The sequence below is a fragment of the Monopterus albus genome, unplaced genomic scaffold (genome assembly GCF_001952655.1).
Source record: "Monopterus albus unplaced genomic scaffold, M_albus_1.0 scaffold357.1, whole genome shotgun sequence".
NCBI lineage: Eukaryota > Metazoa > Chordata > Actinopteri > Synbranchiformes > Synbranchidae > Monopterus > Monopterus albus.
Genome location: NW_018128237.1, coordinates 103,261 through 118,643, shown reverse-complemented (window position 1 = coordinate 118,643; position 15,383 = coordinate 103,261). Strand labels below are relative to the sequence as shown.

The 15,383-nt window shown below is 44.4% G+C and overlaps 1 long non-coding RNA gene across 1 annotated transcript; it reads left to right on the top strand.

Annotated features, from left to right (window-relative positions):
* The first annotated feature begins 3,840 nt into the window (after positions 1-3,840).
* Positions 3,841-15,289, top strand: LOC109975022 (uncharacterized). The gene is made up of 4 exons (XR_002277068.1): positions 3,841-4,096; positions 10,032-10,131; positions 14,487-14,531; positions 15,154-15,289. It is a non-coding gene; the product is annotated as an uncharacterized LOC109975022 (long non-coding RNA).
* Positions 15,290-15,383: the final 94 nt, after the last annotated feature.

Sequence of the window (15,383 nt, the reverse complement as noted above, 5' to 3'; positions counted from 1 at the left end):
TCTGGGGCCATTCAGTGTCTATTCCTCTGACATTTTCATTTCATATTTAATTGCACACTGGTGATTATGGCACTTAAGGTTTTATTTTGCATTTATCTAATGGTGCTCTGGTGGTGGCGTGGTGACACTTTTTATTTTATTTGGTGCTCAATCAGGCTGAATTTACCGTCACCTCACCTCCTTCTGTTCTGTTCTGTTGTGCCGGAGATCGGGCCGGAGCTCAGCAGGTGTGCAGCTGGTTCTGCAAGAATAAGTTTCATATTCATGCCAAAAACAGAATGAAATGGATTTGCTCTCTCTCTTTTTCACTGTCTCGTTGTTTTTCCCTGTGCTTTCTCAACTGTGATGTAGCATATGTATGTCCTCGCCCCTTCCCAGCACCAGTCAGGTAACTGGCAGGTGTTTGTTCTCTTTCTGTCCTACAGCCTCTGACAGCCCTGAGACCATGGAGACAGCCAGTCACCACAAACTGTGTGTCACCGCAGAGACAGGGCCGGGCAGTGCTGGGACAGTGCTTGTCACAAAGAGCCAGTGTTCCAAACCAGCCAAGCTCATACGGCGACGTCTCCGGAAGTTAGTGGCAGCCTGCGAGAACAGACAGGTGGAGCAGAGGATGAGATGAAAGAGGAGAGGACAGGTGGGGGTGCAGAGCAGGGGCTTTTCGTTTACTGAAAGGAGTCATTAAAATACTTCCTTTATCTTTTCTTGGCATTTTGTTGTTGAAGTATTCATCATTCACCCTATTTGTTTAGAGAAGGGACAGTGTGTGTCATGCACAATGGGGCCCAATGCTGTGATCACATTAGCCTTCTCGCTGCTGTCCTGTCTGGAAAGAAACGAGCAGTGCGACAGCTGCTGCTGTTTTATTGATAACAAATTGTGACTTTAAAGCAGACAAACACCTCTTCTGTCAGATGAGCCATTACCCTTTTGTTTGGTGTTGCTTCCAGTTTTTCTCCAGCTCTGTGAGGAGAGGTAAACAAATCCACCTGTCTGTAGAGGAAAGGAAAAGGGTTTTCATGGAATGACAACGGTAAATAAGAACTTCTCAGTCGCCCTGAGTTTCATGGATTTGGCTGACAATATCAGATATTTCTCTTTAGCAAATGAAAAGACAGTGTGACACCCGTTTTGTCAGTCCAACTCTCCAGCCTTGTCTGTGGCCATTAACCCCCAGTCCACTGGGTCCTACTGAAGACCAAGACCTTTACATACCAATGCATAACAATATATACCTTCACTGTGAAGAAAAGGGGCTCTGTAGGTTTAACAATTATCAGTCAAACAGTAGGACACGGTTCATCTGTTGAGGACTAGCAGTGACGTTGTTCAGTAAGTACTTTAGGTTGACAGTGTATATGAGACTGAGGCAAACATGTCACCCACTGCTGTGTTTTGCTATTCAGGCTTCTAGGGACAGTCTGCCACTTTGGTCCTGACTGAAATATCTCAAAAATTCTGAATCACCATGAACTTTTGCACAGACATTTATGGCCCTCAGGGATAACACAAGCTGGTGGTGGTGATCCTCTGACTTCTCCTCCAGGGCCAGCATGACTTTCATATTTGTGGTTTTGTGTGAAATGTCTCGACAACAATTGGCTGCATTGTCATTAAATCAAATTCAGGTGTTCCTGCTCCCCTGAGGATGAACTGTAAGAACTTTAGAGATCCAATCACTTGGTACTTCCATGGTAAACCTACTAAACCATATACACAGGCCATATACTGATGCATCAAATTTACATGAGATTAAACACGTGTTTTCCAGCTTTCATTTTATCTGCACAAACCTTGGTGGTGTTCTTTGGTTAATAAGGACAAACACAAATGGAGCTTTTTATTACAGAGGAATAAGATATATCAGGCTCACAGTACTATACTAGTAGATTTACTTCCGTGCTGGTTTTGGTGTTTGTCATTTCTGAGAACAAAAAAACACTGAACATCACTAGATTTATTCCCTGGTGAAATAAAGCATGAGAGATTAGGTTAAACTATGATAAAAGGACTTTTTAGGAGTAGCCATGACTTTATGACCCAGCAGATTGGAGCAGTTTCAATACAACAATGTGAACATGGTGTTAGTGTATGACCCGTCTCTGTTCCTGCAGTGTGCCTCGAATCAATAAGAACCCCCCACATGACTCATGGGCCTGTGCCCTACATCGGCGCTCAGCCGCATGTCTGCAGAACTTGCTACAAACGCTCTGTAAGCACTTTAACAGAAATGCTTGTTCTTTTGGTCTTTTTCTGCTTTCTTGTTGTTTTGTTTTTCACCCCCCGTCCTCCTCCCTGTCTTTAAAAAAAGAAACCTGCATTCTGACACTCATTAAAAAAGAAAAGAGGAAAAACATCAAGAGATAGAAGCGAGGCACTCTCACGCTCGCCTCTTTCCAACCTGCGGTCACGTACAGCCGTCACAGCGCGGAGAAGTGCGCTTGTTATCTACATCAGACTCCCCCTGTTTTCTACTCACCAGCCATCTCATATAAAGACAATCAATTATGGATCAAATGAGGACTCTTTTTCATCCATTGCTGTCTTTTCTTCATGCAGCGTGTCCTCGTGCACTGTGTGAAAACCAGGCATCCACCAGGTCACAGAAAGAGTCCGCCTGCACAGTCAAGTTCAACACTACTGACAAGTAACTACACACATCTACTGAAGTACTGTGAAAACATATCAGTGATTTGTTGAGGATTCCCAGTCTGTGACACTTAAATTGAGATAAATATGGCTCAATACTCTTTTCTTAGTTTCTTTCTGTTTTTAATTTATTCTTTTCATTGCTTTCTTTCTTCCTTAATATCATCTTATCATACTTTATTTTTCATTTTTTAATCCTTCCGCCCTGTTGTCTTTACACTTACTTGCTTCCTTCCTTCCATCTTCCTAACTTCCTTCTGTACTTTCAGTGCAACTCTTACTTTAAGTTGGCCTGCTGAGTACATTTTACATTCACATTGCTTTTAACTTTGGACAGTAATTTTGTGATGGAGTTTTTCAGCTGTGATAATATTTCTTCACCACAGTGAAGAGAAGGCAGGAGAACAGGACTCTGTGTGTATGTGTCACTTATCTCCATCTCAGCTCTCCAGCTGTTTCAGTAAAACAGAAGATAACCATTAGATGCCATACCTCCTCTTTCCATCTCCTCATTCCCATTCCTCCTCCTCTTATCCCCTCTATCACTCATTCATAATTTATCCGGAGGCTGATTTTTTGTCGACACAATCCCGGCGTCGCAGTGCAAACACTCGCTCCAGTTTCACTCAGGCTGCATGCTGTGTGGCCACTTCCTCCTGCAACAGGAAGCAGGTGTCGATAAGTACAGGAAGTGAAAACTGGCACCGGACTCAGGTGAGTCTATCCTCTTTGGTGTTAGATATCCCTTACCACCCGTTCCTTTGAGACTCACACACTCTGCACTAGCCCAACACATAACCCTGCTTACTGGTACATTCTAGAGGTTGGATAATATTACACCTCAACAGTCTGTAGTTTTACTCAGTTGCCTTAAAAATTAACAATTATTAGAAATATGCAGTACTTGAACAAATACTAGAATAAAAGATTGGCTCACTGCTGCAGTGACAATATATTGCCTAGATTTTAAACTCACATATACTTACTAACGCTCTCTAAGATATTCCCAGTGATGCCCTTAAATATTAAAAAAGTGCTTACAACTTTACCGTATTTACACTTATCCTTAGTCAGCAGCTTCATATAGGATCCGATGTCACCCTCTCAGGCCCCAGGAAAACATTTGACTATGGCCGCTGGTGTCTTTAGCTTCACGTTTCTGACTATGGAGTCTCCAATTACCAGAGTTGTTTTCTCAGCTGGTTTGTCGCTGAGTGGGGGAAACCGATTTGAAACGTGAACAGGCAGGCGATGCACCGTGGCCGTTTGTTTCGAGCTACAACTCGTGCGAACTGTCACCCAGCCACCTGGCTGAGATCCCGGCTGCTCGGGACGCGCTGGGGGGCGGCTAGCTTGGGCTAAGGTACCTCTAGGAAGCTCCGCACCGGGTACATGGGCCTGGCTAGCTGGGCTGTTTTCCATGGTGCAAAGCGGCGCCTCCAATTCGGTGAGTCTCACCTCCAATGCTGGTAGCATCCGACACTTATTAGAAGTACCATTATCGCTAAAGGAGGCAGAGGAATAACTGAACATGCGACACTCCGAGCAAGAGAAAGAAGAGGGGGAAGCCATTGCTCTCATCTCAGCTCCTAGCTTCTAAGCTAGCCGACCTAAAGTAGCAAGTTAAATTTCGAAATTGGCAAGAAATTCTGTAACACAAGTGCAGGCATATGTTGTGACTCAAAAATTTTGCTGATGATCAAATAAACCTAGAAATTAGTCATCTTAACAATAAGCAATCTGATAGCAAGCACAACATGATGCAGGCACAGCAAACAGGAATTGAATACAATTACAGCCGAACCGGAATCTTCTTCTTCTTGTGGTGTTTATTGGAAGTTTAGAAGCCAACCAAAGGTGCATTACCGCCACCTGGTGGGCTGGGGTGTGGAACAATAATAGAGCCGTAGGAATATACTGTATGTAAAAAAATAATAATAAAAAAAGATAAGTTTGTAGAACTGCATAAACTACTAAATCCTATACCAATATCTGCCAAATAACTAATAACAACTCTACGGAACCGGAATCAGCCCTTTAGACGCATTAAATACTAATGGCTGATGTTATTTCAATATTTTTCATGAAAAATATTTACATTCAATTTTAAACATGTTTTGATGAAAATTAGGGAAAAAATCGTACAGGCATAAAAAAAAAAACAGGATGGAATTTATCATGTTACAGTTTACACAGTGATCCTGTCATTAAACAAGGCAGCCCTCTACCATTTGCCTCCATTTAGTGGTATCAAATACCTGATATGTGCAATCAGCAGTGCTTCAGCCAGCAGCACTCAGTGACCACAACCTGAGAAACCACTCCAGGCTCACACATACAGTACGACTCCTTTTATCTTAGTGGGGAGGAGGATTCTTGCTTTCTCAGACAATTTGTGTTATGACATCAAACAATGAGTCAGACAGCGGGTTGATGCTGAACTGCTGTGGCATGTTACAGTTCTAATGAAAGTGTAAAACAATACACAATTCATAATTTTTTTTAATGAAAAGCCCTAATTAGGCCTCAGTTTAAATAACCTCAAGTGATACTTAACCCATCGATTGGTGCAGACTTCACAGGTGAATCTAAAACCTTGGTCATTTCATTTGTTTTATTATAAGGACTGACCTCCACATAGCCAGTATGGTGATAGGAAATGTGTTAGCCAGTGACTGATCTAGGACAGAGCAGTTTTGACAAATCAAAACAAAATCAAATCAAACTTGAGCATCTTTGTACAAATCAATGCAATTCGATGTGCTTTACAGATGAAAGACAATAAGATAAACAAATGCTAAATAAAAATGAATTAAAAATGCAAGACAGATATAGGATACAAAATAACTAATAACAGTAAAATGTTTTAGTCAGGAGCCAAAAATCAAAGATGTAGATCTTCAGTTTAAAAACACTGTCAGCTGCTCTCTGACAGATAGTTCCAACAGCTCAGAGCATAAAAACTAAAGGCTGCCTCACCAGACGTTCTTGGAACAAGTAAAAGTCTCAAGGATCTAAGAAGTTCATTCGCTGGAGGCATGCCAGACAGATGCTCTGGTGCAAGGCCATGAAGCAATTTTAAAAACCAGTAAAAGAATGTTAAGTGCAGGATGCGGGCACCGCACACGCACACCTGTACATCCACTGCTCGTGGGCACTGAGGATAAGCCGGTGTATTTAGCCATGTTTTAGTGTGAACATAAAGTCGACTATACAAGCTGAAGAGTGGTGGAGGTGATGGACATCACATGTTGTAAGTGTCTGATATTGGACACAGACTCTGTGGGGAGTGTTACTTCAAGTGAAACAGTAAAGTGTTCACAGCTTCCTGACAGTAACTCTGGGCTTTGATTCAGTGTCGTGACTCGTGCCCTGGAGCAGTCAGAGCAGTTTCATTCTCAACAGCCAACTGGACACGGAGTCCCTTTTTCTCTTTGACCTCATAAACTCTGATGGGGAAAATGTCTCTGTCAATCCATGGTACGTTTAAATCAGACAAGATGGAGTTGTGTGTTTGGTCGTACTTCTCCCTTTGCCCCTCCTGAGGGAGAGGAGACTGTGAAAACAGGGCCGGATCCCTGAGAGGGTTGTTAGTGTGTGCTTTCAATTAAGGACAAAAGTGGGCTGGAGGGACTTGTGGTGGGTAAAGAGTCTGAGGTGATTACGAGCTTCCTCCTCTTAATGAGCTGCAGACGCCCTTGTACTTATTTACAGTTGAGGTCTGTCAGCCAGAGAGAGAGGGACTGAATGAGAGAGGAAGGGACCGTTTCAAATTATTACTATCAGACAGCAAGTGGGATATTTTTATTTTATTTTACTGCTCATGTCATTCCATTTTATTCACTTCTATTTTTTCCAAGATCTTATTTGCTTTTGTTTTTCAGATTTTATACTTCCATAAAACTGAAAAACTCATCATCCAATATGTAATCCAGAGGCTGTGTTTATCATTTTGTTATTCAGAAATCATTGTATCATGGTGCAGCCAAGCCTACTGTACTAAATCCAAAGGATCAGTGTAATTTTTATTTATAGTGGAAGCACAGCAGACTTTCACACAGATGAATATAAAAGGACTCGTTTGGATTTCCAGTGAAATACTGTAGGAAACAGGTCGTTTCTGCGACATATGGCTATTGTTTGGAACACTTTCTAATCTCTGCTTTGTGTTGTCTCCTCGAACACCTTGATAAGTTCCAAATAAAACAGTTCGTCTTCAGCTGAACTGCTCACACCTCATTCACATGTGCATTATAACAGACAGTTGCAGGTCATCACCCTCAGGCCCCCTTGTTCCAGTGAGACAAAGAAAAGTCTTGTACAATATAAGAGACTCTCATCTGCTCTCGGACTGCGATCTCCTGAAGTAACCCCAGGCCACAGGGTGAAGCCCAGACATTCATCTCCATGTCGGACAGGCCCACTAGTCTTAAGAACAAAGTGAAACTCTGCCCTGAAAGTGATGGACCGTAGATGACCCACTCTCTGCATGCAACAACCCTCCGCCCCACCTTTTCTCCCCCCTCTTTCTAGCTGAAGTTACATTCCCAGGAGACTGTTTTCTGGACGGTTTTCCGTGAGCGCGATGGGATGAACTCTACATCTCTCGCCCGTAAAAAGACAGAGCAAAAAGCAGCTGCCTCAGCACCTGCTGAGCCCCAGTGAAAATCAAAATATCAATAAGCTCTTATAGCATTAAGGAAAATGCCTAAATCTGACACTTTCTCTCCCTCTATCACCTCCTCTCTCCCTTTGCCAATATCACTCAACCACTTACACTTGGCATGGGACCACTGGAGAGTTTTACATGTACATTAAGAGATGCTTTCTGCCTCTATTTGTCCTCCTCCTCCTCTTCCTCCTCTCCACTATATCTATTAAGGTAAATATACACTGGCTGGGGGGTGACACATAGTCCATTCTCATTCATTTTTGAGCAGGTGATTGACAGGGCTGGAGTTATCACCACGCTAAAAGAAGACTACAGTAGGACTGGCCCGCTGGTCTGATAATATAATGTTAATGTCTTACATGAGGGAAGCCACAGGAAAACAGCACAACTGCTTGTTCCATTACAATAAGGTGGAAATCAGTCATGTTTAGATTATCCATAACTGTAAAAGCACCATCTGACCTCATGAAAAAATGCCCTGTTGAGGGAAAAAGGATGAAGATATGATACACATTAAAGAGCGGGAAAAGTGGGCCGAATAAGCAAAAAGAGATATCAGAGAGCGAGAGGAGTTTAAGTAGGGAGTAAGGTGTGGAAGAGAAGAACAGCCCAGGGCAGGAAGAGGATGAAGAGAGGGACAGAGAGAGAAAGTAGTGGTAAAGCTGAATGATTGCTCTGTGAGAATTATTATTGATGATTCAGGCTGTGTGAATTATTAATGGGGAGTGAGAAGCATCTTTGAACGTGTCTCTGACATTCAATACTGACAGAGATCAATGAGCTGGCGTGGATGTGAGGAGGAGAGATGTAGGGAGGAAGGAGGAGAACACTGAAAGAGGGAAAAATAAACAAAGAAGAAATGGGGAAAGGAAGGTGTTTGGACAAGTGGAGTCCTTCAGATGGCTGCTTGTCACAAAGGTTTAGGGAAGACGATATGGCTGCTGTGAGTAGTCATGTGACAGTTATGAAGGTGATTGGCTGTGACATTGTCTTGGTCTAATGCTCCTCCTCAGACACAGGAAATCACAGAGCAGCTTCATCCAACCCCCACATCTTGGAACCTGTCTCTCCTTCCTGTCTGCCATACCACTCTGTGTCACTGTGTATTTGTGTGTGTTTGAGAGAGAGAGTGGGGATCTTTCCTCAGAGGGTGTCGGACAGCATGGTTTCTCACAGGGTTAAAGATCTTCCTCACACTTGTCACTGCTTCTGTGTCTATGCTGATGATGTCCTGTTCTACCACTAAACCCCTGATCTGGCCTTGTTTACACCCCACTTCCTAATATTCCGACCCCTTCATGTACAAAAATGGACACCACTGAATATAATTCAGTACAACACCAGCTGTGATCTCAATAATACTTAATTGAATTTATACATTTCTGACAATTATGAGCACCATAAGGGGCTGCATAGCAGCATGATGGTTAGGGCTGTCACCTCACAGCAAGACCAGACCTGCCCGGGGACTTTCTGTGCAGAGTCTGCATGTTCTCCCCGTGCCTGCGTGGGTTCTCTCCGGGTACTCCGGCTTCCTCCCACAGTCCAAAGACACGCAGCTTAGGTTGACTGGTGTTGATTGGTTGTTTGTCTACATGTCTGCCCTGTGACAGACTAGCGACCTGTCCAGGGTAGACCCCGCCTCTCTCCCAATGTCTGCTGGGATTGCCTCCAGGCCCCCACCACGACCCTATTTAGGGTGTAGATAATGGATGGATGGAACTCTTATCTAAGTAAAATAGTACAGTTGAGTGAAGTAGAAACCTCTGTCTGTGTGCGGCAGTGTGTAGGGGTCAGTGGGTCAGGGAGAAAAGACTGATCCTAAGGGACAGACTGCCAGGGCCACTTAGCTGCTCCTCTGAAACACAAACCCACACACACTCATGCTGTTCATTTGGTCTGTCAGTCTGACGGTTGTGACATGGACGTCACTGGGGCTGACACTAGAAGGGGACAGGGCTCAGCTCCTGTCGTCACGGTAACATGCTAATGGGGAGACAGACGAGCTCCAGCCGCCACACCTGATCATGTGACAGACTAGCGACCTGGGATGGGCGTTCCTGTGAAACAATCGGAGCTGTACACCGAGCATTCGCTTTCTCTTACGGTCATACACACACAAATGCTGTGATGACTCAACATGGATTTATCAATGTGGGCCTTTAGATATGTTTGTTTCCAGTGACATCTGATGGCCATGTTCAGCCACGTTGGATCAAATCCTTCAAGAAGTTGTGCAATCCTGAAAACAAGAAAAGCACACTGATACATAAATGCAGGCAGGTTGTATCAAACTCTCTAAGTCAGAGCTTCCCTATGCATTTGTCTGACTCTGTTTGCAGTATTGTTTCTTGGAGTGCATCCAGGCTATGCACAGTTCCCATCACAAGCCTGAATGCTGACATATCTGTTTTTTATGATCTGCAATGTGAGCAAAATCCTTTTTTGCACCCAACAGGATCATTTAATGCATTCTCATATAGTAAAAGTGCATTGAAAAGGCAACCGTAACCCTATGCGACAGACATATTTGTAGCTGTTGAGTCAGAAAAAATATGTATATTTGTAGTTGTATGCAGTTCATGGGTGTTTGTGATTTTTGTCACTGACACTGCTTGTGGTGAGATACTGATGCACAAAACGTTATAGCACTTGAATGTTCACAGTGTTGTTTATTGTGTTTCTTCTGTGTTTGATTTTCCCACAACAGAGCTCATAAAAGCGACACACTTTCCTCAGTCACATGTACCAGAGTTTGGGCCAGCTACTAGCACACAGCGATGCACCAGAACCAGCTGGGAAGATTTCAGGTGAGGCCAAAGTGTCAGCTCCATCACTTGAATAAAAATAAGACACAGTCACTTGAATGGTTTAAGTCTCTGTAAACTGATACTAAACTGTAATTAAATGGCTGCCTCAGTAGGACACACATATTTAAATGATGGTTGGGGCTCATTAATTATGATTTTTATTAATGAAACATTTGGACTTTGTGACTGAACATTTTAATAATTCAAAAATGGGAAAAAAAAACATTTTTTACAGAAAAAAATTACTTAAAAAAATTTAAATACCATTTGTGACCAAAAAACAAGCACATACTTTTTATTTCTTATATAACTTGATGCATAATCTGTAATTCTTCTGGTTCATTGTTACAGGCTGTCCATTCCCTATATGACCGGAGTAGGAGCTTGGTTCACATTGCCGGCAATAAGTCAGGCCTGTTTCCGCCAAGGCTGCCCTTTGTCACCAATTCTTTTCATTATTTTTATGGACAGAATTTCTAGGCGCAGCCAGGTAACGGAGAGTGTCTGTTTTGGTGGCCACAGAATCTGATCCCTGCTTTTTGCAGATGATGTGGTTCTGTTGGCTTCATCAGTTCAAGACCTACAGTGTGCACCGGAGGGGTTTGCAGCCAAGTGTGAAGCAGTGGGGATGAGAATTAGCACCTCCATATCCGAAGCCATGGTTCTCAATCGGAAAAAGGTGGATTGCTCTCTCTGGGCTGGGGGCTAGTTGCTCCCTCATGTGGAGGAGTTTAAGTACCTCAGGGTCTTGTTCACAAGTGAGGGGAAAAATGGAGTGCCAGGTTGACAGATGGATCGGTGTAGCATCCACAGTAATGCGGTCTCTGTACTGGTCCGTTGTGGTGAAGGAGGAGCTGAGTCGTAAGGTGAAGCTCTCAATTTACCAGTCAATCTACATTCCTACCCTCACCTATGGCCATAAACTTTGGATCATGACCGAAAGAATGAGGTCGCGGATACAAGCGGCAGAAATGAGTTTCCTCCGGAGAGTGGCTGGGCGCACCCTTAGGGATAGGGTGCAGAGCTCAGTCACCCGAGACTATGTCTCCCGGCTGGCCTGGGAACACCTTGGGGTTCCTCCTGAGGAGCTAGAGGAGGTGTGTGGGGAGAGGGAAGTCTGGGAGGCTCTGCCCCCATGACCCGGTCTCAGACAAAGCAAACGAAGATTGATGGATGGATGGGAAAATATGGATTGTGTGTTTGAGAATCAGAAACATCTTGATATTTCTTAAATAAAATTGGAAAAATTTTTGTTAGTGTCTCTTATACTTAACCAATGAACTTTATGAGTAGCTCCCTGCTTTTGGTCACCTCAGCTCAGCTGATGGTAAAGCACTTCTATGTTTAATCCACCATCTAGAGACAAAAGACAGGCCCTGCCTCCATCCTCAGCTCCACCCAGTGTACTGTTCCTGCTGTCTGTCACCTCTGAGCTTTAATACAAAGGGACATGTAGGATTGACCTGGCAGTAAAGCACTAACAGGCTGTCTGGGCCCTTTACAGCCAGTAAAGAGAGATGGACTATTAACCTCCATCACCTCCACCTCTCTCATCCTCACACTCCTGTCACTCTCTCCTGTGGTCCCCACCATCACTACCTGGAATTGGCTGGGGGTGGAGTGGTGGTGAGAGAGTCGTCGGGGGCGAAACAAAGGGGTTAAGACCAGCGTCGGTGGCTTTCTTTGTCCCCCCTGGTGGTTTTATAGGCACGTGAAGAGTCAGTGATCACTGCTACTGGACTGACAGAGCTGCTGGTTAAGGAGCGCGCTCATGTTGGAGCTGTCAACTGTAAGCTCCCAGTGTATTCACTGTATTGTTTGGAGGTGTATTCTGTATGTGTGTGTGATGGTGATGACAGAGAAAAGGGCAGAGAGTAGCTGGACAGAGGTGTGAAAACCATAACCCTAACCCACTTTCAGTAGAAAAACAAAAGAAAGTCCTGTGGTTGGTTTAGCCAACAAGCCCCACAGAAGCACGTGGTCTCAGGCTGGTTCTTCAGTCTGCATCAGAGTATGACTGACTTTCACAGAAGCCCATCTGAAGCGAACCCAGTAGGTTAGTGTGAAAGCACCATAACAAAAGTCCCCAAAAATGTTCAGTCGGATTGAATGAGCTCTGGGCCTTCTTCACCCATTTATTCAGGTTTTTGCTTTTAATGTGTCGCCCATCTGTGTGTAGAAAAGTGTGAATGAACGAACAAGTGAATGAACAAGGGAGAGAGTTTGGACGCAGCTGAAGCGCGGTGGAGATGAATGATGGAAAACATGATCAAAGTTGTACCTGTATAAAATCATGTTTGTTCACTGTCATCTCACCTCGCCACCAGCCTCTATGTGTAAATGACTCCAGCTGAGAAGAGACAGATCTCACCCCATTTGGAGGCAATTCTCGAATGAATCATTTGCCCTGTTCATGGGGTGTTTGCTAAGAGGAACCCTACAGACACACAGGCATGTGCGCGCACACACACACACACACACACACACACACACACAGAGACAGAGAGAGAAAGATCAGGAGAACGGAGTCAGAGAGGCAAGCGGGGGTCTCAGACAGCAGCAGAGTGGCAGAGCAGTCCCCATAAAGCCCAGGTTCCCCCTCCCCCCAGCCCGAGCAGGTTTGGGGGGGGGGTATGGATGGACGGACCACTTTCAGCTATATATCTATGTGCTATGTGTGATGAAAGGAACAGGGGTGGGGGGGTGAAGAGAAATACAGTTGAGAGAGGAGGAGGGTCTGCATCGCCCCATTGTCTCCCCAAGCACCCATAAAGGGCGTAGGAGGCGAGGGATCATAAGCCTCGTTTGCCAGGAGTTATGGCTGCCAACAGAAGGGGAGTCGGAGCAGGCAGGCAGGGCCACTAACTGCTCAGGATGTAGTTGTCACGGTAACCGGCAGGTGCTGGTGTCAGCAGGGTCAGGGGGATCCTGGGTGGACAGCAGCCAGGACAACACGGTGCTGTCTGAGAACACAGTAGAGACATCAGTGTCACTGGTGTCAGTGGTCAGCAGAGGAAGGGTGGAAGTGGTGGTTAGCCACCCGCTGGGAGAAGCAGGGTGTGGGGTGGGGGATTACTTACAGTTCGTAGCAATGGTGACAGATGCAAAATGGATCTGACAGCAAAAATGGATCGAAAAAAGGGAAGTGGCGAAACCATGCTGTTAGGAGTGTAAAGTGATTAACACTGTATTGAGGACACAACCAGGGCTAAACAAAACCCCAACAATGTCACAATGTTGTCTGACAGACCGGACTTTTCCTGCACTGCAACATTTTCTAACAACTCCTGTTATTGTACATGGACACGGCAGGCCCTTGACCACTAATGTTTACCTAACCACTGTCGAAATAATTATCTCGGTCCTTCTCATGATATCATAAACACTGCAGTGTTTTGTTAAGACTTCAAACTCATGGATCTCTTACTCAATTCAGCCTTTGCTTTCTGACAGCACAGCAGCACACTCCTCCCTCCTTTCTAACACCCACAGCTGAAACATATGGGAAAGGCTATGGTCTGTGGTGCAGCGACAAAAGACAAATGGCAGTGCGCTCTGAGTTTGTCGGCTGAGTCTTCAGGACCAGTCTGACTGTCCTTGAGTGGCCCAGCCAAAGTCCAGACTTAAACCCCCACCGAACATCTGTGAAGAGCCCTGAAGATGGCAGGTCACAGACCAGCGGTGTGTATCTCTCCCTCTCACACAATTTGATCTGTATCTTGATTTTAAAAAAATTATACAGCTTAATTTGTACAGCCGGTGTTTTTTCCTCTGATTCAACAGCGTTATCTTTGTAAGTGAGTAGCGAAGTTCATTGTACTGCTGGTACACTGGACACCTGCATGCAGCACATTTTACACACTGCAATTGCTTCATCAAGAAACACACACAGACTAGAGGCCAGAGCACAAAGAGAAGAAACAAGAAACTTCTGAAGGATCAGTTTTTGATATCCCTGCCTATTTTAAACCTTGTTTTTAACAGAGTTTTGTTCCAACGTGTGGATTTGAGCCAGTGCAGTTGTATCTCTGACTCTTGTATTGAATTTTAACATATATTCGTTCATCTTTCCATCTCTGTTCAAGATGCTTCCCATCCAGTCGTGAAGGGTCTGGATACTCTCTGAAGCTACTGTATATATTTGTGCTGTGTTTGTACCAGACTGTGAACCCTGTGTCTGCACATGCATCAAACACCCCTGACAGATGTTCGTCTGATTTTTTTTTCTGCAGACCTTTCTTGCATCAGGCAGGTGAAAGTTATTACAACCATGCAATCCTCATTTTGCTCCTTCTCTCTCCCCCCTTCCTTCCTTTCTTCCTCCCCATCTCTCCCTTGCTCTATATGTCTTGCAGGGTCACTTGGCTGTTCAGATGAGATTATGAGCTATAATGGAGGAGGTACGGAGTGCTGAGACAAGGAGAAATGGCCCAGCGTGCAGATAGGAGATTTGATGATTAGTCGATAGCTCTTCTCCCTCATCAGAGAGGAGCAGAGCATGGAGATGGGCATGCATGGACCTTGATATTATATAGGAAATGCATTATTTTTTAAGATTACTTGAAACGGTCCCAGAAAATCATTTTAGCATGAACTAACCTTGAACATTCCTATACTTATGTAAATGATGGCCATCAGTGGTAATCAATGGGTGGAATAGCCTTGGGGGTCTTAAATGTTATTGAGAACGTTTTCGATTTTAGCAACATTTCGTTCTCAGGTCAGTTATAACAGCCTTGTCAGACAAGCCGAGGAGTCATGTCGCTACTGATCTGAAACATTTTATTCAGTCCAGTACTGCAAGTCTCCATTAAGTAATATTTGAGTGGTGAGCCAGTTATTTGTTATCAACTTATTTTTTCTTTCAGTCGATTTGTTTGATTCTGGAATGAAGACTAAAGTCTTTTTGGTCAGTGATTAAACACTGAGCAGTTGGATGAGAGATGAAAGATGCTTGTGAGCTGTCAGTCCACATCTGGCCTGGACTGAGCTGTGAGGTTTACCTTCTGTCTGTCCCAATAGGTCTGCTGTCGGGGGGGAGGATGCGGTGACATAGAGCACCTGAGGGACGGGCTCGTCATCAGTGCCAACAGGAAGCGTGAGTGACACCTGACACATAGCTGCCCAGAAAAGCATCTGACTGACCAGATCTGACACAAACACAGGTGAACACACACACACAACACTGGCGATGTGAGCAACGATTCAGATTTCTGGAATCACTGTATATAACCGGTAATACATAACACTCA